General features: G+C 42.0%; 1 long non-coding RNA gene across 1 annotated transcript; it reads left to right on the top strand.

The window, feature by feature from the left end:
* The first annotated feature begins 1494 nt into the window (after positions 1 to 1494).
* On the top strand, positions 1495 to 20466 carry LOC126162194 (uncharacterized). The gene is made up of 3 exons (XR_007535033.1): positions 1495 to 1513; positions 5049 to 5261; positions 20131 to 20466. It is a non-coding gene; the product is annotated as an uncharacterized LOC126162194 (long non-coding RNA).
* The last annotated feature ends 4383 nt before the right edge of the window (positions 20467 to 24849 follow it).

The following is a 24849-nucleotide window of genomic DNA, read 5'->3' on the forward strand; positions in this document are numbered from 1 at the left end:
ACTGTGAAGTGTATATGTGTAACGAAGTTTATTTTCACATCAACCTCTGCTAAAAACGGAGGAAGAAGCAGTGGTTTGAAGAGCATGTAAACAAGAGGCAGAAACACCGTAAGTAAACTGCATATTAACTTCATAAACAAAGCGCTGTTTTTAATCTAAAACAACCAAAAATGTACAAACATATTAATCCAATTCATATTTTGACCACAGAAGATTCTTTGTAAATAAAACGCTTCTGGTGTAAAATTCTCTTCAATTAATTGCAGTAAGCTTAAGACGGAGAAACCAACTGATTTTAACAGCTGTTGCAGAAGATGACCATATTATGTTTAGAAGTCCTTGTAAATCAGTTGGCAACAGTAGCTAAATAAAAAAGTAGGCCTATTTATTTTCTCTCTCCCTCTCTCTCTCTGGAAGGCTATTTAGGAAGACTGTTCCAGTTTAGTTAAATGCCAAGTCACGTTTCATTTTGCTCTAATGTGAGTGCAGTACCGCTTTAACTGGCAGGCTGCAGCAAGTCTTGGCGTGTAAGGGCGACCTACAGCCGATCAGCTGTTGTGTAACGCTGTGAGAACAGCTTGGCTTGACTGGTGGCGCCGCCACTATCCCTGACCTTCCGCAACGCCTCCTCGCTTGCGGTCCGCTAGTCGCGCAAGGTGTCGCGCGTCGCCAGGCAACCAGGCTAACAGACAAGTGCAGGAGGTGGCCGCATTGCCAACTAGCAGCAGCGCGCAGCCGCACAGTGCCCGCGTTCCGGCAAAAGGATTTTCGTTTCATCAATTACGATATTAGCGCAAAACAAAATATCTGACCATCGAAATAAGCAGTGTGATTTGCACTTTACCCAGTATCTGCTATTGCAAATGTGATACGAGTTGGAAATGCTAATTCTTTTTGAAAAAATGAGGTATCAGCCAGCAGTTTGGTTTCATCTCTTTGGCCAATAACAGAGAAAGAGCGGAAGCGAGAAAGAGAGAGAGAGAGAGAGAGAGAGAGAGAGAGAGAGATAGTTAAAAACTTTTATCGCAATAACGTTTTGAAAGACATACTTACTATATACATTCATTAAACTTTTCTGACAAACTGAGTTTATAAACACTGATTGAATCAAACCGATATCGTCCAGAAACACAAATGTTTATAATTAATGTTACTAAATAAAATACAATGTAGCTGACAAACAGCCTTTGGAGCCGCCAACAGACGCCGCCGCTGCAGTCACCGTCGCCGCCCCCTTGACCAGCAACGTAACTTCAAAGCGAAAGAGCCTTCCGAGGACAGTTCTATAACAGGGTTACATCCGATAGCAGGAGGTAGCGCGCTAGAACCCAATTCAGCGCATGCGCAGAACGGCCATGTCTCGTTTAGTTGGCCGCACACGGCGCCAGATGTCTCTACTCTCCCAGTCACAACGATTCTTACAGCATCCAGACGCTTCCAAAGTTTTACCTAACGTGTTTGTCATTTTATACAGTATTATACACACGCTAGTCTTCACTGTGTGACTACGAATGTACGTAGACTGCGAATTAGGGGTTCTGGAATGACGAATGACAGATTTGGTAATTCTGCCAGTTCATATTTGAAATGATACGAGAAAATCGAGTACCTGCAGCGCCGAATATTTAATACCCAAGAAAAAAAGGTTAAAAGTATATATGAATTACATCGGTAGAGAAACTTACACATAGCAGACACAATATAAAAGTCCAAACTGCTTAAGATGAACCGCTGCTGTAACCTTTTTTGTCATCAAATTCATAATATCTACTGAGAAATCCAATAATATTGTAAAGAGGATGGATATTTCGTTTGGTGCAGTGTAATTGTGGTGTTTATAAGTTACGCGCAAGATTGTGTAAGCGATGTTAAATCTGTGCCAAGTACGAGAGGAAGAATAACAACCCACACAATAATTATACGGTAACTGCAGTAAAAACTAACCGTTTAGATAAAAGAAAAAAACAAACGCGGGCAGAAAAAAGTGGGCGTTTCATGATATGGCACTCAGACTTCAGAACGCACCGCACAGGAAATAAAATCAGCAACAAAAATTTAAGTGTGCCACTAACGGTTTTTTACGGACCTTGGTATCCACCGAGCAACGTGGCTGCATGATTGGTCTACTGTTTTCTTGCGGAGCAGAACACATTGCAAAGGTCCCTTCACTGTTAGTTATGTATTCCCCATGTTCAGAAAGTGCTGTTGGTAATCTTCGAATAATGCACATTGATGCGATGACCTCCGTAAAACAAATAATTTGTGGTGTCTGTTTTAAGAAACAATTGTTGGTTGCTAGGTTGTAGTACATTTGCATGGTATACCAAAAATTTAGCGTAGAAATCCAAGTTAAGGATAAATAGCCATCACAACAATACCAAGTATTACATCATCTCTAGTTCACTCTGTACTTAAGTATCCTGCTCTCTCCTTCTCTCATATTCCTTGTTTTGGCTTATACTTCAGCAGACACTTTTGTGTTCTGGTTTCTTGCTTTCTTGTTTAATACTCTTCGCATTGGATATTATATCCCAAACAGTGGCCATCACCTTACCGGCTGACAAAACGGCCTTTGCCTTCTCTGCAGTTTCACTATCCTTGGTTCATTGCTCTGAATTCCGTTTTGACTCTGGTGCGTAACGATGGATCCAAGTTTCATCAACAGTCAAAAATCGGCGCAAAACGACGGATTGCGATTAAGCATCGCCAGGCATTGTACTAAAATGTTGTGCCGGATTGTGAATACACATCGCCAGGCGTTGTGCTTAAATGTTGCGCCGAATGCCTTTTTGGTCGACTGAGAGCAATCGCGGTATCAACCTCGCACACAGCTTCTTCATAGGCAGTTCTCCGTGCAGAATATTACGCACTCACTCATTTGAGATGCCTACAGTCTCAGCAACTCCACAAATTTTTTCTCGGCTGCCTTGCATTACCGTGTCATGGATTTTGTCAATCTTTTTTTTCCTTTTTGGTGACCTCAGTCGCACGGCCGGAGTGCCCTTCGTTTTCTGTGCTTGTCCGACCACGTTTAAGTTCATACTCCAAAAGTAAATGGTCTTCAGTGATGGTGCAGTCCGTGTGAACTTCATCCAATCCTGTTTTGATTTGTGCTGCAGTCCAATACTTGAAATGAAAATATTTAATGGTTCAAATGGCTCTGAGCACTATGGGACTCAACTGCTGTGGTCATCAGTCCCATAGAACTTAGAACTACTTAAACCTAACTAACCTAAGGACATGACACACACCCATGCCCGAGGCAGGATTCGAACCTGCGACCGTAGCAGCAGCGCGGCTCCGGACTGGAGCGCCTAGAACCGCACGGCCACCGCGCTCGGCAAAATATTTAATAACAGCATGAAACTCGGTTTTCTCAATTTTCAATAGCAGTCCACACACTGATCAATTCAGACGGCTGTCAACGATGAACTGTACGCTGCACATCGTTGAAATTCTTCATCGATCCTTGGAATAATCAAGCTTACCAACCCTGAAGGCCAACAAAAATGTTCTGCTCTTTCATCGAAATTTACCAGACTTATCAAGTCACCCTAGAATTTGTTTTGAAAATAAAATTTCTTTGCGGGATTCATCGAAGCCGGAAGAAATTTATCGCCGTGGATAACGAGTTACGAGAAACTGGATCATTCAATCACAGAGATTGACAGGGCTTATCAACCAAGAATTTTTTTGCACAGGTTTCGTTGGTTTCGAGGAATAAAGTTGAGAGTGCTGCTTGAGCGACGATTACACCGGTCATGAACATCTACCGCTAACAATGATCTTAAACCCAGAGATCAGCTGTGTCCATAGATTATTCAGCACAGTTCGACGCGCAAGTCGCCGAAGTGGCGTCAACTCGAATGACTTGCACCAGGCGAACTGTCTACCCGACGCGAGGCCCTAGCCACATGGCATTTCCATCCAGCACAATTATTCATTGCATACTTTCATCAGCTGCTGTGAGACTGCGTTATTGCTCAAATTTGTGAGCTGTATGTCTAAATAAAAAAAACCTAAATATTCATTCAATTCAGGGATTCAAATGGTTCAAATGGCTCTGAGCACTATGGGACTTAACATCTATGGTCATCAGTCCCCGAGAACTTAGAACTACTTAAACCTAACTAACCTAAGGACATCACACACATCCATGCCCGAGGCAGGATTCGAACCTGCGACCGTAGCAGTCGCGCGGCTCCGGACTGAGCGCCTAGAACCGCTAGACCACCGCGGCCGGCTCAATTCAGGGAAACCACGGAATGTCCAAATCCCGAATGTCTGTATTGTCATCCTGCTGAATGCGCGCCCAGTGTCACTACTACACCATCTCGCTCGTTGTAATTTAGGGCCTAAATGTTTGGAACACTCTGCGTGCATTCGTGAGCAACTGAAGTAGATATAGCTTACATAGTACCCTCGCTGCAAATAGTGACACAAAAATCTTCATTTTTGAGTTTTTAATGTGACAGAGTCGAAGAACCGATATCTGCCCAGTAGTCAAAAGTGTGTTTCTACAGTTTCTAATTTGACAGTTACAGGAGAGATGTGCCACTTTAACTATATGAAGTGGGAAGGTACTCATGACAACAAGAGCGTTGCATTATTAGTTGAGTAGTAAAATCCACAGCGAGGGGGTCGTTGTTAAGAAGTTCAAAACAGTATTATTTTGAGTTGTGTCGTTTTTCGGTAGTGAAGTCACAAGAAAGCAGAGTGATATTTCTATTTGTGACTCTTTAGTCGATCATGGTAAGCTTTGAAATTTTGTAATTTAACCATTGTTAGATTTCCAAGTAAACACGATACTTTTGACTGTAGCATGAATTCATTATTTGCGGTGATGTATTGTTATGTTTTGAGTTACTTCAGTTTAGAAGAATTATTTCCTAACTTTCTCAGTTGTGCCGGTTTTGAAGAAGTAGATTAGCACATTTGAATTGTGTCACTTTCTAAGAATATACTCATACGTTTCATTTCTGTTCCCTTTTCGTGCAGAAGAATGTTGTCATTAGTATCCGCTGTTCATGTTTTGCACTTTAATACAGGGGATGGACATCTTGCTAATCTAGAATGTGTTCATGGAAAATAAGCCCATGTAACAAATCCAAGTGATGAGGCACAAAAGGAAGAACGTAATAGCATACTTAATGAACTACATTGTCGTAGAAATGCATAATCCATAGTGATATCGTATAATGAAATGGCAGCAGTTGTTACTGCTACCAGCCCTGAAGAAGATAGAAGTGACATCTATGCAGGTAGGTCACAAAATAGATTGGCTAAAGATCGTTATAATCAATTTCCTCTGCCTGAAAACAACAAGAACGTATTGTAGTTCTTATTATAAAGACGTTCTCAGAATTTATTGACTATTCGAACTGTTCATTAAGATTCAGTCATTTTAATGTCTAATAACTGTTAGACTTTTATATTACTAAATATTACTGTCATCGGATTTGTACATCTGAATTTGTGAAAGTTTTTGTTAAATGTATCTAATTTCCGGAAAGGTAATGTGTTTGCAGCAATGGGCACCAAAAACCTATCAGTCAAAATCTGTGCTACGCAATGTGTGACTTAATTAAAAGTAAAACAGTATTAATAAGCATAAACTTAAAGTCAAAAGTGCCTTATGTACATATTTCATTTCAGGAAAGTGTCAGAACTCTAAATAATCAACAGCTATAGGTCTGATAGAGACACTAATAGTGGCATAACTAAAACAAAAGTGGTCCAGCGGTTCTAGGCGCTCAGTCTGGAACCGCGTGACTGCTACGGTCGCAGGTTCGAATCCTGCCTCAGGCATGGATGTGTGTGATGCCCTTAGGTTAGTTAGGTTTAAGTAGTTCTAAGTTCTAGGGGACTGATGACCACAGATGTTAAATCCCATAGTGCTCAGAGCCATTTGAACCATTTGAACTAAAACAAAGAGCAGTTGTTTGGGGTTAAGGCCAGAAATGAGTGAAGCACCATATCCATCCTCGTCTGATAAATTTGTTCGTGTTTATAATGTATCATTGTTGCCAAAAACGTTTTTCGTGGTTTAAGGAAAATCCGACTTTTGCGTTGTGTCACACGTTGGACGAACTGCGATCCCTTCACCATGGAGAATGGAATAGTTCACTGCGCCACGTGACGGGAATGGCGCTATACCGTGTATTGACCGCCAGAGTGACAGTCAAGGGCGGTATGGAAAGAGGCGTAATATCAAGACTTTCATTACGGTCAGGTGATGACTGTCCGACCTATAGAAAACTCCCTCTCCGAGATATAACATGCACACGGTTTACCACGTGACATAGTACTGCGAGTTGCCAGATTCGGAGAAAATTGCCCCCGCAACTGCCAATTGAGATAGAGTGAGATACGCGCATCTTGAACACAACTCGAATCCGTATACTGGAGCTGTAGGTGGCCGTTGAATAGCCAGGGATCAGAACAGCTCTCCGACACTTTCAGCAACTCGTGGAGTCCATGGCACAACACGGCGCCGAGTCATCATGGTGTGGCAGGCTTTTAGGTTCGCGCCTCTAGTTCAGCGATTCCCAACCTTTCTGAAACGATGACACCTGAGTGCAATCAGACGTTGGCAGGTACCCCTACTCCACATTAGCGCCTATCTAAACTTTAAGATGAAATGGAATTTTCTTTGTACTCTTCTATTTAAAAATGACGAAAAGTAAATTATGTTTACTTTTTGTGCGCTTTATTAATCCACGAACTTACGTGTCAGTGAGACAATTGTCACAGACTGATAAAGTAATAGTCAGTATATCGCGAGTGTTACGTATAGATTTCTCTCAGAATAGGAGGTTACTATCTACAGTGTGAGCAGACACTTGTTATAACACATGCTTCCTCTGCACTACTCCTCTGTCAAGCGACAGTTGCTTTGTACATGCCCCGCACACCCATTATAACTAGCCAAGTTCAAATGTGTGCGCTACGCTTAGTCTTTGTAAATCGCTTCACTACCGGACAGCTTACTTCTGAACTGGCAGAAATTGGAAGACTTCAGGCTGCCAGTGCCTTGTGTCTGACCACTACCACTAATAATAATAATAATAATAATAATAATAATAAGAAGAAGAAGAAGAAGAAGAAGAAGAAGAATATTGTCAAGGTCCATTACATAGTTACTGTTGTGTTGTGCTGTCAATTAATTCGTTTATCTTTTGCGAAGTGAATAATGAAACAGTTTTCTGGGCCATCGTAGGAATCCCCTACAACAGGCAGAAGGCATTTCCACAAGATATTGGGTTGGTCCACAAGTTCGTAGTGTTTTTCCATAACTTTAACGTCAATAATTTACTCTTCTTCACAATTTACAATAATCTGCCAACGTTGGGGTAACTTTTCGGTTCTGTGACTGTAGGAATCACGTGCTTTTGAAGAACATGTCGAGCCATATTCGGAGCGCAATTTCATCATAAAAGTAAATTCTCTGAAGGTTGTTCGATAGATAGGTGAAAATCTGAAGGGGCAAGATCAGGTGGGTGCGGAATGACTTCCAAACCCAACTCCTATATAGGGGTTTTTGTCAATCTAGCAGAATGCGAGCGGGCGTTATTGTGGAGTAGCATCACTTCACGCAGTCATCCTGGTCGTTGTTCGTGGACTGTGTCTGCAAGACGTCTCAGTTGTTTACAATAAATGTCAGAAGTGACGGCTACGTCTCGGAGAAGCAGTTCGTAATATATCACACCGTCGCTGTTCCATCAGATGCATAACATTATGTGGATGCTAGCAGATCTTTGTACGGGTAACTGCTGCTTTATTTTGACCCAACCATTCTTTTCCGTTCCTTATGTTAGCGCAAAGACACCACTTCTCGTCCCCAGTAACGATACGGGGTAGGAATTGTCGGTGTTCTTCACGAGCCAATTGATGATGAGCAAGCAGAGATGCACATACAGCACGCACTGATTGTTATGGTTTTGGCTTAGAGCATGCCGTACCCACGCACCCGATTGTTGAACCTTCCCCCATTTCATGAAGACGTCGCACGATGGTGGAATGATCACACATTTGACAGTTATCGAGTGCACTTACGTGGATCATTGTGGATAAATGCGTTTAAACGACCTTCATCAAACCGCGAAAGTCCTCCTGAACTTGGAGTGCCAGTAATGTCAAAACGATCACCAATAAAAGGAGAAACCCATTTTATTACTATACTTTCTCCAATGGCATTGTCCCCATACACGGCGCAAGTGTTTCTGGTTACCTCCGCTGTTGTACCCTTGTACTGAACCGAAACAGAGAATATACCGGATATATTCCGATTTGTCCACTTGGCACTCCATTTTCTAGCGTCCACAGCTCCATTCACTATCTCCAAATGACAATATGTAAACTCAAATAGCAACCGTGAACGACAAATAAAAAATGACAATCTAGAAATAAACCCGCAGCAACCGAAATACCTACATGCCAAACAAAACCGCTATGAAATTATGTACCAAACTACTATTTAAGCGAATGTATGGTACATATCTCAGTATTACTGTGATAGATGCTTGGTACAAAGTACGTGTGTAGTGGGTGGACTCTGTGAGGAAAATGTTGTTCATAGATTTGTTTCACAAGCTGTAATCTTCAGCACATTATGTCACGTATTAATACTAGTCCTTGAAAATAATGTAGTTATTGGTAACGTATGTAAACAATATTGCAGTCTTATGATGTAGTGGTAATAGTAATGACATTTTAGAAATAATTTAGTCTCGTGACCGAAACACTGTCGAATGCACTTGTTTTAGCGTCTCAGAATATTTAACTTTGCCCTCAGGCGGTAACCATCCTACCCCCCCCCCCCCTCCGGGTTGGGAACCACCGTTCTAGTGGTGTATAATGATTAATAACGAAAACCGACACAGGATGAAGTTCACGATAGTAGAAGAAAAATTGTTTCAGTAAACATCAGTCCGCAAAGGATCCGTTGAAGGGAAAATTGCGAATGTGTGGTTACAAGCGGCCACTAATTTCAGAGTGAAATATTGTCTTAGCTAAAACAAACATATTTTGAAACGTAACCATTTTTATTCAAACCCCACCTAATTGGTCTCATGTTTCACCCATTCACTACTTTAGCAAGAAATACAACTTTACTTCATCATTTTACTTCTTACAATGTACTGCACATTGAGTTCTCCGTCCGAACAGGCCACGCTAAGCCCAATGGATTACCAACCGACTGCCGTGTCATCCTCAGCCGATAGGCATAATTGGATGAGGATACGGAGGGGCGTGTGGTCAGCACACCGCTCTCCCAACCGTTGTCAGCTTTTGTGACCAGAGTCGCTGCTTCTTAATCAAAAAGCTCCTCAATTGGCCTTACAAGGGCTGAGCGCACCCCGCTTGCGAACAACGCTCGGCAGAGGCCCGCGGTCGCCCATCCAAGTGTTAACCAAGACCGACAGCGCTTAATTTTATTGATCTGACGAGAACAGGTGTTACCATTCCGACAAGGCCGTCGGCGTACTGCTCATTAGTAGCTCTTAAAAGTTTTCCATGTATTTCCCTCGTTCTTGGATGTTACTCTATAATTAATTCGGAATTCTTTCTAATGCCTCCGCATCTTCTCGTAATCTTGACAAGAGCTAACAATTCGCTGCTCCAGTTCTTCAACCGTATCAATGGAACTGCCTTAAACACAGGCCCGGCTCCAGGGATTTAGACGCCCAGTGTGAGGATTTAAAACCCCTTCCCCTCCCCCCTCCAAATCTTCAATTTTACGCTTTTAGGTATATTCACCCATGACGCCTTTTTTTCACATATCACAATTACTCACACGACTTTTTGACGTGAACACGTGTTTGAGAGCATAGTCAGGTATGAGACACACTAGTCCGATCCACGAACGATAGCGGTTCGCGCATGTCGAGCCACAGGCGGGGATTGCATTATTGACGATTCCAAACGACAGCTGTGGTACGTGCATGCGCGTGCTTTCCGCTTGAAGAAAGCGTATATACCGCAAATTATCTGTATCGCTTGCTTCTGCAGAATTTATCACTTACCTCAACAATCACCGATTGCAAATCGCAACAAATGGAGTAGAAATGCGCTAAACAGCTCGCTACGGCCACGTTTAATGTCCGCCCCAGCTACGGCATAAACAGCAGAGCGCTCGCAATGCTACTGAACGCCCATGCGTGACGTAGGCGCGCAGAACAAGCCTGAACTCGACCACAGTCATTCGTGACTCCAACTACAGTCAATTAAACAGAACTGAAACGTTTACAGTCTGACACATTCTGAGTTTTAACTCAAAAATTAATCGTGTCAACCAGAGTTATGCCACTCGCAGAGGACATAACTAAAATCTGTTTACTTCTTGGCGTTCCTTGAGCAGAGGGGAGCGTCCGGTGCACTGGGTACTGCATTGTCGGTGTTGTCGTCGGAGCTTCTGCTGTACGAAGTGGAAGGTCGCAGGACAGCGAGTCGCTTACGTGTGAGTGCTTTATTTATTGGAAAGAAAACGTACATAAATCGCCAGTTTGTATTTAGTAGTACTTAAGGGAAAAACGGCTGTGGTCAGATATCGAGAAGGCGCGTTCTCCGACATGCCGGGGCCACGATTTACGGTTCAAAACAAACAATTCAGTCGAATTCTAAGTAAAGTCGTTGAAACTCAAGCAGCGCGAAATATGACGGATCTGGAGAATTCGTGCAGTGCAGTTTAGTTGCTTCAGCTCGAAAATAAGGTTTCATAGGTTTCTTTTCTGTGCGATCTTAATATTGATATCGACTGATTATGGTTTCAACACCGAGAAATAAAAGGGAACGACGAAAAACTTAAAAGAAGTTGCAGACAAAGCAGTAAAAATTTATTTAGTGAGGAGTGGCAAGAAGGAGAGCAATGTAAATGCTTCCAGAATGAGATTTTCACTCTGCAGCGGAGTGTGCGCTGATATGAAACTTCCTGGCAGATTAAAACTGTGTGCCTGACCGAGACTCGAACTCGGGACCTTTGCCTTTCGCAGGCAAGTGCTCTACGAACTGAGCTACCGAAGCACGACTTCGCAGGAGAGCTTCTGTAAAGTTTGGAAGGTAGGAGACGAGGTACTGGCAGAAGTAAAGCTGTGAGTACCGGGCGTGAGTCGTGCTTCGGTAGCTCAGTTGGACGCCGGCACGGTAGCTCAGCGTGTTTTGTCAGAGAGCGGCTTGGCCTCTGTAATAAAAAAACTGAGTGAAGGAATTAACGATCAACTTGAACGGATGTTTTGTGACGTCCGCCCAGACCAAACGCAACGAACTATATCGAACAAAATGAAAAAAAGGAAAAAAAAGTGGTTAGATCGCGGATGCGATACGAAAGGTCACGGTATCGTGCATGGGTAGATGCAAAAAAAAAAAAAAAAAAAAAAAAAGTTGGTTGAGCACTTGTCCGCGAAAGGCAAAGGTCCCGAGTTCGAGTCTCGGTCGGGCACACAGTTTTAATCATCCAGGAAGTTTCAATGTAAATGCTGTTAATGGCAGATCCAGAGGAGAGGGGGCGGTGGAGGAATGTGCCATTCAACTTTCCACGCGTAAACGCCGCTTAATCACGTTGTCGGGATTCAAAAGACTATGACATGTGACGGGCAGAGAATATTTTACTTATTCCTTATTTATTTATGTATTGCAATTTTTTTTTATCAGCGATACTGCTATATGTATTTAAGGTTGCTGTGTATGAACTGTTTGACCATCATATGCTGACAGTTATCTCTATTTCTTTATTATAAAGTTTTTCGATTCTAGAGGTATCAAAATTGATGATGGTGTTTTTCAACTGTTTTGAAAGACGTACCCCCATGAACCATGGACCTTGCCGTTGGTGGGGAGGCTTGCGCGCCTCAGCCATACAGATAGCCATACCGTAGGTGCAACCACAACGGAGGGGTATCAGTTGAGAGACCAGACAAACGTGTGGTTCCTGAAGAGGGGCAGCAGCCTTTTCAGTAGTTGCAGGGTCTGGATAATTGACTGATCTGGCCTTGTACACTAACCAAAACGGCCTTGCTGTGCTGGTACTGCGAACGGTTGAAAGCAAGGGGAAGCTACAGCCGTAATTTTTCCCGAGGGCATGCAGCTTCACTGTATGCTTAAATGATGATGGAGTCCTCTTGGGTAAAATATTTCGGAGGTAAAATAGTTCCCCATACGGATCTCCGGGCGGGGACTACTCTGGAAGACGTCGTTATCAGGAGAAAGAAAACTGGCGTTCTACGGATCGGAGCGAGGAATGTCAGGTCCCTTAATCGAGCAGGTAGGTTAGAAAATTTAAAAACGGAAATGGATAGGTAAAAGTTAGATATAATGGGAATTAGTGAAGTTCGGCGGTAGGAGGAACAAGACTTCTGGTCAGGTGAATACAGGGTTATAAATACTAAATCAAATAGGGGAAATGCTGGAGTAGGTTTAATAATGAATAAAAAAAAATAGGAGTGCGGGTAAGCTACTACAAACAACATAGTGAACACATTATTGTGGCCAAGATAGACACGAAGCCTACCACAGTAGTACAAGTTTATATGCCAACTAGCTCTGCAGATGACGAAGAGATTGATGAAATGTATGATGAGGTAAAAGAAATTATTCAGATAATGAAGGGAGACGAAAATTTAATAATCATGGGTGACTGGAATTCGATAGCAGGAAAAGGAAGAGAAGGAAATGTAGTAGGTGAATATGGAATGAGGGTAAGGAATGAAAGAGGAAGCCGCCTGGTAGAATTTTGCACAGAGCATAACTTAATCATAGCTAACTCTTGGTTCAAGAATCATGAAAGAAGGTTGTGTACATGGAAGAGGCCTGGAGACACTGCAAGGTTTCAGATAAATTATATAAAAGTAAGACAGAGATGTCGGGTGATGCTGAGGGAATTAGATTAGGAAATGAGACACTTAAAGTAGTAAAGGAGTTTTGCTATTTAGGGAGTAAAATAACCGATGGTGGTCGAAGTAGAGAGGATATAAAATGTAGACTGGCAATGGCAAGGAAAGCGTTTCTCAAGAAGAGGAATTTGTTGACATCGAGTATAGATTTAAGTGTCAGGAAGTCGTTTCTGAAAGTATTTGTATGGAGTGTAGCCATGTATGGAAGTGAAACATGGACGATAACTAGTTTGGACAAGAAGAGAATAGAAGTTTTCGAAATGTGGTGCTACAGAAGAATGCTGAAGATAAGGTGGGTAGATCACGTAACTAATGAGGAGGTATTGAATAGGATTGGGGAGAAGAGAAGTTTGTGGCACAACTTGACTAGAAGAAGGGATCGGTTGGTAGGACATGTTTTGAGGCATCAAGGGATCACAAATTTAGCATTGGACGGCAGTGTGGAGGGTAAAAATCGTAGAGGGAGACCAAGAGATGAATACACTAAGCAGATTCAGAAGGATGTAGATTGCAGTAGATACTGGGAGATGAAGAAGCTTGCACAGGATAGAGTAGCATGGAGAGCTGCATCAAACCAGTCTCAGGACTGAAGACCACAACAACAACAACAACAACAAGGCAGAGATTTAGGAACCAGGTTTTAAACTGTAAGACATTTCGAGGGGCAGATATGGACTCTGACCACAATCTATTGGTTATGAACTGTAGATTAAAACTGAAGAAACTGCAAAAAGGTGGGAATTTAAGGAGATGGGAACCGGATACACCGACAGAACCAGAGGTTGTAGGGAGTTTCAGGGATAACATTAGGGAACGATTGACAGGAATGGGTGAAAGAAATACAGTAGAAGAAGAATGGGTAGCTTTGAGGGATGAAATAGTGAAGACAGCAGAGGATCAAGTAGGTAAAAAGACGAGGGCTAGTAGAAATCCTTGGGTAACAGAAGATATATTGAATTTAATTGACGAAAGGAGAAAATATAAAAATGCAGTAAATGAAGCAGGCAAAAAGGAATACAAACGTCTCAAAAATGAGGTCGACAGAAAGTGCAAAATGGCTAAGCAGAGATGGCTAGAAGACAAATGTAAGGATGAAGAGGCATATCTCACCAGCGGTAAGATAGATACTGCCTACAGGAAAATTAAAGAGACCTTTGGAGAAAAGAGAGCCACTTGCATGAATATCAAGAGCTCAGATGGAAACCCAGTTGTAAGCAAAGAAGGGAAAGCAGAAAGGTGGAAGGAGTATATAGAGAGTCTGTAGAAGGGCGATGAACTTGAAGACAATATTATGGAAAAGGAGCAGGATGCAGATGAAGATGAAATGAGAAATATGATACTGCGTGAAGAGTTTGACAGAGCACTGAAAGATCTAAGTCGAAACAATGCCCCAGGAGTTGACAACATTCCATTAGAACTACTGACAGCCTTGGGAGAGCCAGCCCTGACGAAACTCTACCATCTGGTGAACAAGATGTATGAGACAGGTGAAATACCCCCAGACTTCAAGAAGAATATAAAAATTCCAATCCCAAAGAAAGCAGGTGTTGACAGATGTGAAAATTACCGAACTATCAGTTTAATAAGTCACGGCTGCAAAATACTAACGCGAATTCTTTACAGACGAATGGAAAATCTGGTAGGAGCTGACCTCGGGGAAGATGAGTTTGGACTCCGTAGAAATGTTGGAACACGTGAGGCAGTACTGATCCTACGACGTATCTTAGAAAATAGGTTAAGGAAAGGCAAACCTACGTTTCTAGCATTTGTAGACTTAGAGAAAGCTTTTGACAATGTTGACTGGAATACTCTCTTTCAAATTCTAAGCCGGCCGGAGTGGCCGAGCGGTTCTAGGCGCTACAGTCTGGAACCGCGCGACTGCTACGGTCGCAGGTTCGAATCCTGCCTCGGGCATGGATGTGTGTGATGTCCTTAGGTTAGTTAGGTTTAAGTAGTTCTAATTTCTAGGGGACTGATGACCTCAGACGTTAAGTCCCATATTGCTCAGAGCCATTTGAACCATTTTCAAATTCTGAATGTGGCAAGAGTAAAATACAGGGAGCGAAAGGCTATTTACAATTTGTGCAGGAACCAGATAGCAATTATAAGAGTCGAGGGGTATGAAAGAGAAGCTGTGGTTGGGAAGGGAGTGAGAGATGGTTTTAGCCTCTCCCCGGTGCTATTCAATCTGTATTGAGCAAGCAGTAAAGGAAAGAAAAGAAAAATTCGGAGAAGGTATTAAAATGCATGAAGAAAAAATAAAAACTTTGAGGTTCGACGATGACATTTTAATTCTGTCAGTGACAGAAAACGACCTGGAAGAGCAGCTGAACGGAATGGCCAGTGTCTTGAAAGAAGGATATAACATGAACATCAACAAAAGCAAAACGAGGATAATGGAAAATCGGGTGGTGCTGAGGGAATTAGATTAGGAAATGAGACACTTAAAGTAGTAAATGAGTTCTGCTATTAGGGGAGCAAAATAACTGATGACGGTCGAAGTAGAGAGGATATAAAATGTAGACTGGCAATGGCAAGGAAAGCATTTCTGAAGAAGAGAAATTTGTTAACATCGAGTATAGATTTAAGTGTCATGAAGTCGTTTCTGAAAGTATTTGTATGGAATGGAGCCATGTATGGAAGTGAAACATGGACGATAAATATTTTGGGCAAGAAGAGTATAGAAGCCTACGAAATGTGGTGCTACAGAAGAATGCTGAAGATTAGATGGGTAGATCACATACTGAATAGAATTGGGGAGAAGAGAAATTTGTGGCACAACTTGACTAGAAGAAGGGATCGGTTGGTAGGACATGTTCTGGGGCGTCAAGGGATCACCAATTTAGTATTGGAGGGCAGCGTGGAGGGTAAAAATCGTAGGGGGAGACCAAGAGATAAATACACCAAGCAGATTCAGAAGGATGTAGGTTGCAGTAAGTACTGGGAGATGAAGAAGCTTGCACAGGATGGAGTAGCATGGAGAGCTGCATCAAACCAGTCTCAGGACTGAAGACTACAACAACAACACCCAAGACGACAAACTCCAGTGCTTTATTTGTCACCTGTTTCACAATATCTTTAGATAACTTCCAGTAAGACACTAGCTTTATGAATGATTTGTATTTTCGTCGCGCGGAGTGGTCGCGCGGTTAGAGCGCCGAGCCACGAATTGGGCGACGCTTTCTGCGCAGTGGTCTAGCGTAGGACGACGTGTGCAAATTTGTTTCTGCAATCCCTACATACCACGTTCCATAGCCATGGCTCATGGATGGAATTCGAGCCCAATTAGATCTTAATCGAAAAGTTCATATTAAAAACTTTTGTGTTAACTATTGTAATATTTGATACTGATCGTAACTACACATTCGAAATTAACTAGCAAACAGCTTGTTTGCAGGTCTATGTGTTTTGGAACGTTGTTGCTTCTACTATCAGGTGTCAGTTTTGGCTTTTAACTGTGGTAGACCCAGTAAACTCGCCCACAGCATCGAAATAAAAACAGAAAGACAACTACCTGTTTCACTCTTTTAACACCAGACAGAATAACAAGCATATGATTAACACTGCCTTAATTACTGTGTAGAAAAGTGTACATAATTCTATAGCTCGCGTTTCCAGTGTGCCTCCAACATAATGGAAAGACATGGACGATAAACTAAAGAGTTTCAATGTAGGAGGAAACACCTACTTGTGTTTCACTCTTTTTGTTGTGTGTATAAGTCCGTCTCACAGGTTTACCGTATTTTGTTGTAATTTACTCGGATGCAGATTTTTTTTTATTTTTTTTTTTTTTTATTCATCAGTCTTCTGACTGGTTTGATGCGGCCCGCCACGATTTCCTATTCTGTGCCAACCTCTTCATCTCAGAGTAGCACTTGCAACCTACGCCCTCAATTATTTGCCCTATGTATTCCAACGTCTGTCTTCCCCTGCAGTTTTTGCCCTCTACAACTCCCTCTAGTACCATCGAAGTCAGTTCCTGGTTTTTTAATAGGTGTCCTATTCCTGTCCCTTCTCCTTGTCAGTGTTTTCCACATATTCCTTTCCTCGCCGTTTCTGCGCAGAGCCTTCTCATTCCTTACCTTATCAGTCCACTTAATTTTCAACATTCGCCTGTAGCACAAGTGCTTCGATTCTCTTCTGTTATGGTTTTCCCACCATACAGTGCTGTGCTCCAAACGTATATACTATGAAATTTCTTCCTCAAATTAAGGCCTATGTTTGATACTAGTAGACTGCTCTTGGCTAGCAACGCTCTTTTTTCAAATGATATTCTGCTTTTGATGTCCTCCTTGCTCCGTCCGTCATTGGTTATTTTACTGCCTAGGCAGCAGAGTTCCGTAACTTCATCTACTTCATGACCATCAGTCCTGATGTTAAGTTTCTCACTGTTCGCATTACGGCTATTTCTCATTACTTTCGTGTTTCTTCGATTTAATCTCAATCCATATTCTGGTCTCATTATACTATCCATTCCATCAAACAGATCATGTAATTCTTCTTCACTTTCGTTCAGGACAGAATGTCATTAGCGAATCGTATCATTGATAGTCTTTCACCTTGAATTTTAATTCCACTCGAGAACCTTTCTTTTATTTTCACCATTGCTTCTTCGATGTACAGAATGAACAGTACCGGCGAAATACTGCATCCCTGCCTTAACGCCTCTTGACCCGAGCACTTCGTTCTTCGTCGTCCACACTTATTATTCCCTCTTGGCTCTTGTACATATTGCATATCACCCGTCTCTCTCTATGGCATAAGCCTATTTGTCTCAAAATTTCGGACATCTTGCGCCATTTTACATCGCCGATCGCTTTTTCCAGGTCGACAAATCCTATTAACATGTCTTGATTTTTCTTTAGTCTTGCTTCCATTATCAACAGCAAAGCCAGAATTGTCTCTCTGGTACCTTCACTTTTCCCAAAGACAAACTGATCGTCATCTAACACATCCTCAATTTTCTTTTCCATTCTTCTCATATCATTCTTGTCAGCAACTTGGATGTTTATCTAGTACTTTATTTTGCCAGCATTCTGAGAACCTCGAATATATAATAACTCGTTCCGTAGCGAGGTAGGCTTTGGTTCCGATTGTCCCACTGACACCTGGAAAATGCACAAATAAACATATAGAAATTAATTTGAAGTAGGGTAAACCTTGGTAAGTTCGTGACATTGCTTATTTTGTGATACTTTGTTGATTCCTCTTCACGGATTTATCAACAACGCTAGATAAGCAGTCTCTGACCCACAGTCCCCGGCTTGCAGCGGCACTTCACGCCGCGCCTCCAGCGGACTTGGCAGCACAGTGAGTTGTTTTCTTCCGTTGGGGGTAGTTGTCTTTCGCTTTCGCGCTGCAGAATCACACGTGTTTTCAAAGTGCTGATTACTCCTCATATTAACAAGGTAACATTTTTTTGATTTTGCACAGTTGTTTATGTAATATAAATAAAATTTTCTGATTAAGGTTTGTGTTTTTGCGTTCGTTAGTTTAGCCGTAATAGCCTTAGCTGCGCTAGTAAAAATCTTAGCATTTTAACTGCCATCTTGCTCCACCCAAGACAGTCTTCGCAAATACTGGCTAATAAACGTATTTAAAAGCGAATATTTAATTATTTGTAGTAGCTTGCCCGTTGTATAGATAGAGCACTTCATTTTAAACCAGATAATATATTAAATTTACATATCACGAATTAACCAAGTTATCACGAACTTAACCAGTTTTTTTTTTCTTCTGCACTTTAGATTTCTCCAAAATATCGCAAATATGCCAACCAAAATATTATTACAGCAGCAAGGTCGGTAAAAGAGGAGAAGTACACAATTTACAAGGCAATCAAAGCAATGTGAAGTGCCATGGTCTACCCTGAAAGACTTTCTTAGCAGGACTGAAGTTGAATGTGCAGGCCTACCTAAAATAGGAAAACCGTTTGCTTTACCTCTACAAATGGAACAAAGAATATGCAATTACATACTTTCCATGCAGGAATTAGGATTCGGATTGACTGTAATTCAGATTCGAAAACTGGCATATGAGATAGCTGCAGCAACTGGTGGGAAACATCCCTTCAATGAAGAAGAACAAGCTGCAGGGGACTGGTGGTGGAAAGATTTTAAAACACTTTATGGGCTTACCTTAAGAGGGCCTGAAAATATAGCTGCTTATAGGTCTTCAATGGGAAATAGGTCAATAATTACTGACTTTTATCAAAAATTAGAAGCATTAGTCACAGATGTAGGAGTTCACGGTCGTCCAGATCTAGTATGGAATTGCGGTGAGACAAGGCTCTCATATGTGGTGAAAGCATCCAAGATCGTTACAGCAATTGGCAAAAAGTATGTATATAGCAGAGCATTTGCTGATCGAGGTGCAAATCACACATTGCTTGCCTGTGTTAATGCTAGTGGCCATTGGATGCCACCTATGGTGATATTTAAGGATGTTCGAATGTCAGAAGATCTTCTGAAAGACGTAATTCTTGGCACCATTGTGAAACTACCACCAAAAGGGTGGATAAATGGAGAACTTCACCTGGAATGGTTCAATCATTTCATACAATGTATACCTCCTGCAAGACCTATAATTTTAGTACTGGATTCCCATGGATCACATATTTCAGAGGAGGTCATTGATCTGGCCAAGAAGAACCAGATCTTTCTCCTGACATTTCCTTCTCACACTACTCACATTCTGCAACCTTTGGATGTAGGGGTGTATAGGCAACTTAAAAGATTGTGGGGAAAATCTTTAAATACTCGTAGCTACATGGTCAAGAATCCAGTTTTCAGACCCATAAGATCTGATTTCCACAAACTGTTGAAACCTGCTTACTACAGTGCTTTCAGTCCTGAGACCATCATATCAGCTTTTAGGAAGACTGGGATGTATCCATTTAATCCTGCCACTGTGACTGATGAGGCAATAGCAACATCAAAGCTGACAGACAAATCTGGAGAAGACAGTCTGGAACCAGCATTAGATGATTCAGAAAGTCATTTAGAGGTGAATGAACTTCTTGCTCTGCCTGTCTTAACAGATGATGGGAACAAATGCAAGCGGAGGAGAAAGACAGATAGCAAGGTAAAATGTCTGACTCCAATTCAAGAAGCAGCTCCCAAAAAAAACAGAGATAGGCCTATGAATTTTCTAAAATATTATCTCACGTGCTTCATTAACAGAGTTGACAGTTGTTCCTTTGAGTTGTTGTTTATTTATTTTAATGAAATTTATTGATTTATAGGTAGACCACGAGAGGAAGATACATCAAATCCATAAACGAGCACCTCTGGAGTGACAAAGAAGAGGATGAAGGATGACACTAAATGTGGATCCTGTGGCCACAGTTATTTAGAAGACTTGAGGAAAAAATTAGGGGCGCTATGGATTCACTGTAGTTTTCTTTTAATGTGGTACCATTCGAAGTGTCAACATACTTTTGAAGAGAGTGAGGACGTTTTTATGTGTAACAAGTGTCAAAACCTTTCTGATGAAGACTAAAATGAGGCTTTCATTTAATCAGTAAATTCAATTCAATGTTTTTGCTCATTAATTCGTCAGTACTTTAACATTATCATAAATAAGCCTCAATGTCGTATAATATCAAAATAAAATCTTCTATGGAAATGCAATGCTTTCATTATTTAATTAATACATTATAACGAAATTACCCAAGTAACGTTACGAACTTACCAAGGGGTATCGCGAAATAACCTACAAAATTCTTAGTTGATGAAATCATGAAGGAGAGAATGTAGAATCAACTAATCATAACATTGTGCATATTGAGTAATGCATTTAAGGCTGTGGCAGCAGACGACCGACACGAGTGTCTTTGCTAACACCACAACATAGCCTGCAGCGCCTCTCGTGGGTTCGTGACCATATCGGTTGGACCCTGTTGTTGTTTTCTTCAGTCCTGAGACTGGTTTGATGCAGCTCCCCATGCTACCCTATCCTGTGCAAGCTTCTTCATTTCCCAGTACCTACTGCAACCTACATCCTTCTGAATCTGCTTAGTGTATTCATCTCTTGGTCTCCCTCTACGATGTTTACCCTCCACGCTGCCCTACAATGCTAAACTGATGATCCATTGATGCCTCAGAACATGTCCTACCAACCGATCGCTTCTTATAGTCAAGTTGTGCCACAAACTTCTCTCCAGTTCTATTCAATACCTCCTCATTAGTTAAGTAACCTACCCATCTAATCTTCAACATTCTTCTGTAGCACCACATTTCGAAAGCTTCTATTCTCTTCTTGTCTAAACTATTTATCGTCCATGATTCACTTCCTAACATGGCTATACTCCACACAGATACTTTCAGAAACGGCTTCCTGACACTTAAATCTATACTCGATGTTAACAAATTTCTCTTCCTCAGAAACCCTTTCCTTGCCGTTGCCAGTCTACATTTTATATCCTCTCTACTTCGACCATGGTCAGTTATTTTGCTCCCCAAATAGCAAAACTCCTTTACTACTTTAAGCGTCTCATTTCCTAATCTAATTCCCTCAACTACATCCCATTATTCTCTTCTTGCTTTTGTTGATGTTCATCTTATATCCTCCGTTAAAAACACTGTCCATTCCTTTCAACTGCTCTTCCAGGTCCTTTGCTGTCTCTGACAGAACTACAATGTCATCGGCGAACCTCAACGTTTTTATTTCTTCTCCATGGACTTTAATACCTACTCCGAATTTTTGTTTTGTTTCCTTCATTGCTTGCTCAATATACAGATTGAAATAACATCGGGGAGAGGCTACAACACTGTCTCACTCCCTTCCCAACTGCTGCTTCCCTTTCACGCCCCTAGACTCTTATAACTGCCATCTGGTTTCTGTACAAATTGTAAATAGCCTTCCGCTCCCTGTATTTTACCCCTGCCACCTTTAGAATTTGAAAGAGAGTATTCCAGTCAACATTGTCAAAAGCTTTCTCTAAGTCTACAAATGCTATAAACGTAGGTTTGCCTTTCCTTAATCTTTCTTCTAAGATAAGTCGCAAGGTCAGTATTGCCTCACGTGTTCCAGTATTTCTACGGAATCCAAACTGATCTTCCCCGAGGTCGGCTTCTGCCAGTTTTTCCATTCGTCTGTAAAGAATTCGCGTTAGTATTTTGCAGCTGTGACTTATTAAACTGATAGTTCGGTAATTTTCACATCTGTCAACACCTGCTTTCTTTAGGATTGGAATTATTATATTCTTCTTTAAGTCAGAGGGTATTTCGCCTGTCTCATACATCTTGCTCACCAGATGGTAGAGTTTTGTCAGGACTGGCTCTCCCAAGGCCGTCAGTAGTTCCAATGGAATGTTGTCTACTCCCGGGGCATTGTTTCGACTCAGGTCTTTCAGTGCTCTGTCAAACTCTTCACGCAGTATCGTATCTCCCATTTCATCTTCATCTACATCCTCTTCCATTTCCATAACATTGTCCTCAAGTACATCGCCCTTGTATAGACCCTCTATATACTCCTTCCACCTTTCTGCTATCCCTTCTTTGCTTAGAACTGGGTTTCCATCTGAGCTCTTGATATTCATACAAGTGGTTCTCTTTTCTCCAAAGGTTTCTTTAATTTTCCTGTAGGCAGTATCCATCTTACCCCTAGTGAGATAAGCCTCTACATCCTTACATTTGTCCTCTAGCCATCGCTGCTTAGCCATTTTGTACTTCCTATCGATCTCATTTTTGAGACGTTTGTATTGCCTTTTGCCTGCTTCATTTACTGTGTTTTTATATTTTCTCCTTTCATCAATTAAATTCAATATATCTTCTGTTACCCAGTGATATCTACTAGCCCTCGTCTTTTTACCTACTTGATCCTCTGTTGCCTTCACTACTTCATCCCTCAGAGCTACCCATTCTTCTTCTACTGTATTTCTTTCCCCCATTCCTGTCAGTTGTTCCCTTATGCGCTCCCTGAAACTCTGTACAACCTCTGGTTCTGTCAGTATATCCGGGTCCCATCTCCTTAAATTCCCACCTTTTTGCAGTTTCTTCAGTTTTAATCTACAGTTCATAAGCAATAGATTGTGGTCAGAGTCCACATCTGCCCCTGGAAATGTCTTACAGTTTAAAACATGGTTCCTAAATCTCTGTCTTACCATTATATAATCTATCTGATACCTTCTAGTATCTCCAGGATTCTTCCATGTATACAATCTTCTTTTATGATTCTTCAACCAAGTGTTAGCTATGATTGGACCCTAGACGACTGGAAAACAGTGGCCTGGACAGATGAGTACCGATTTCAGTCGGTATAACATGATGGTAGGATTCGAGTGTGACACAAAGCCCATGGAGCCATGGAGACATGCTGTCAACAAGGCACTGTGCAAACTGGCTGGTGGCTCCATAATAGTGTGGGCTGTCTTTACATGGAATGGACAGGGTCTTCTGGTCCACCTGAACCGATCATTGACTGGAAATGATTATGTTCGGGTACCTGGAGACCATTTCAACCACTCATGAACTTCATGTTCCCAAACAAGAATGGAATTTTTATGGATGACAATACGCCATGTCACCCGGCCACAATTGCTCGTGATTGGTTTAGAAGTATATTCTAAACAATTAGAGCGAATGATTTGGTCTCCCAGATTGCCCGTCATTAATCCGATTTAACATTTATGAGTCATCATCGAGATGTCGGTTCGTGCACAAAATTCCGCACCTAAAAGACTTTAGAAATTATGGACGGCTATGAAAGCAGCATCAATATTTCTGCAGTGGACTTCCAACTACTCGTTGAGTCCATGCCACGTCGAGCTGCTGCCGTACACCAAGGAAAAGGAGGTCCAGCACTGTATTAGGAGGTATCCCACGAGTTTTGTCTCCTCGGTGTGTTGGCTGTGCATGTGAGCGATGACCAGTGCATCCCCACAGCACAGCGCCACTAGGTCACCTTCGTATCTCAAACCACCAGCGGCCGTTTCTGCGGGAAGCGTAAGAACAACTGCAGAATCCGCCACCACCTGCCATCTTCGCGCCTTGCTGACCTATCAGAATCTGACACTTCGTCGTGTCGAGAAGTTGCGCAGGAGAGGTGCACGTGGAATCGATGTAGCGCGATGACGCAAGCGGGACGCTCCTATTTCCAGCTTGCGGTGTGCACACAGCCCATTAGAGTGTAAGTGGACGCGTCAGAGCCGCTCCGCTCGACTGTGCGACTTGCGGCTGGCTTGCTGCACCCTGCTCTCGCTGCCCGCTGCCCGGGACACGATGTGGCGGCTGACTGCACACTGATTCAGTTATTGGCCAACACGGAGGCGCGGGGTAGCTGGACACTTCGACGTACTCATCAGACATTAGGCTGTGTTCCTTTTTTTCTACGAATTCGTTATTCCAAAAATACGACGTCCCCTTACAGTCGCAGGTGACGCTGTAGCGGTTCACATCAAAGTTTTTACGTTTTATAATATCTTTGACCGAACGCTACAATGACTGTTCGTGTTATAAAACAACACGCAATTTTCTCGCAGCAATATAAACGGTATCTCAGCAGTCTTTCCCTGATTACGAACATGCAGAAAATACGAAACTTAGACACACATCTTTTATCTTGAAGTGCATGTAATACATTCAAGCTTTTTTGTGTACACACACACACTTAATAAATTTGGACGTGTGCTCTTTTCGTTGCTCGAAAGATATCGAGGCGATATCGCAACTCCATCTGTGTTGATCAACATTTAGTGAATGATGGATGTTCTGAGGTCAAAAGTTCGGCGCCCGAGGCCCACGAGAAAGAAAGGCGGCTTCGAGAACGTCACAAAGGTTGTAAGTCAGCCGTTTATGTTTTTATGTTGGTAACGCCACGTAGCACTCTGTATGAAAATCACTGCCTCTGCTGTGTGCAGTCTGTGGCTGGTTGGCATTGTTGGAATATACGCTTGTGTAGTGTTGGGCAGCTGGATGTGTAGTGTAGTGTTGGGTAGTTGGATGTGAACAGCATGTAGCGT

The sequence above is a fragment of the Schistocerca cancellata genome, chromosome 1 (assembly GCF_023864275.1).
Source record: "Schistocerca cancellata isolate TAMUIC-IGC-003103 chromosome 1, iqSchCanc2.1, whole genome shotgun sequence".
NCBI classification, from domain to species: domain Eukaryota; kingdom Metazoa; phylum Arthropoda; class Insecta; order Orthoptera; family Acrididae; genus Schistocerca; species Schistocerca cancellata.